At 39.4% G+C, this 1,651-nt stretch overlaps 1 protein-coding gene across 2 annotated transcripts in view; it reads right to left on the reverse strand.

The window, feature by feature from the left end:
* The window catches only part of Syt14 (synaptotagmin 14), a 142,277-nt gene that overhangs the window by 88,037 nt on the left and 52,589 nt on the right, over window positions 1–1,651 (reverse strand). The window lies entirely within an intron of this gene.

Consider the following 1,651-nt stretch of genomic DNA (forward strand, 5'->3'; position numbering starts at 1 on the left):
ATAAATAAGGCTGCTGTGAACATAGTGGAGCATGTGTCCTTATTACCAGTTGGAAGATCTTCTGGGTATATGCCCAGAAGAGGTATTGCTGGATCCTCCGGTAGTACTATGTCCAGTTTTCTGAGGAACTGCCAGACTCAGTGCTTTTTCCTACAATCTTCCTGTTATTAACCTTCTACTCATGCCTGCTCAAGGCAAAGCCTCCAGAGAGTTCTCTCGGCCTACCGGACTGGACAGATTCTCTCCCTGGTGCCTCTGATTCCCTTCATACTACACACACCTCAGTGTTTGAGACAAGCCTACTCTTCGCCCTGGAATATTTCCTCCGTATGTATCTTACATCTTGTGGGTGCGTCTGTCCTATCACTGCCTGTCTCCAAACCTACAGCAGTTGTTAAGATGAGGTAAGTACAAGAGCCACCAAAGCCACACCCTGCTCTTCACTAGGAGGAGGCTACTGGACAGCCTGAAAAAAAAGGACCACAAAGGGCAATCAAGTATAAGACAAGTAAAGAAAATAAATGAAAAGATGCTGAATTCCATCTGAAGAATGGAAGTATCCCGGGTCACAGACTTGCGCTCAGGCTCACTCAAGGCTCATGCCATATGTTATCACCATTATTTTCATTACTTCTCCTCTTTAGCAATGCTGACTGGCTATGTAACTGTCTATCAATTGAGAAGCACAAAAACTCAACCAAGTTAATAATATCCACATTTTAGACACAATGAAACATTATACCTCTCAGGTTTTCATGGCTAATAGATGACAAGATATGGCAAGAATGTCAGCCAGGATCAGATTCACAACCAATTGTCTGCTGCTCTATTGATAATGTGCCAAAGGTACATATAAATTACAGGCTGGCTTTATTGGTTTACATTATTTAGTTACCTCTGTAGGCATAAATATTGTGTGTACTACTACAAAGACATTGTTTTCTAGTAGAGTCCATGTCTAATATTTCTTTAATTTCTTCCTTATATCTATAATGAACCTTCTATTTGGTAAAAATGCAGTATTTGGTTCATTCATTGTTACAGCTGTATACTAAGAAATAAAAAATGGATAGACCTTTAATTATCATGAAACCAAATGCAAATATAGATCATTTCTTCCTTTGACTTCTTGCAAATTGGGGTAATAAATCATCAGTAGAAGAGGCCCTAACAGATAAATCTCAACTATAAAATCAAAGCTAACTGGGTGTTTATCTGCAATGAACTGATGCCTGTAAGATTGCTCTCTTCTGGTTATAAGGACAGTATGACACTAAGGAGAAGCCATTTAACAGACAAATAATGTGTTCAAATGTGAAAATAAATAAGCTTTAATTAATGGCAAAACCTTTTGTCTTTATGTTATGGAGAGATGTAAAAGCATATAAGTGGACTTGAATCTTCTGCAGAAATTTTGTTCTGAAGTCCATGTCAGCAAATAAAATGAAACCATTAGTAACAAAATACTTGAAGTTATGGAAACCCTGGGAAATACCTCAAATTGCTTTTAAAACACGGTATAATAGTGCTGCAGCCTCAAGAATTACACTGCGGCCAGGCGGTGGTGGCTCACGCCTTTAATCCCAGCACTTAGGAAGCAGAGGCAGGCGGATTTCTGAGTTCGAGGCCAGCCTGGTCAACAAAGTGAGTT

This window comes from Mus pahari, chromosome 5 (assembly GCF_900095145.1).
Source record: "Mus pahari chromosome 5, PAHARI_EIJ_v1.1, whole genome shotgun sequence".
Lineage (NCBI taxonomy): Eukaryota > Metazoa > Chordata > Mammalia > Rodentia > Muridae > Mus > Mus pahari.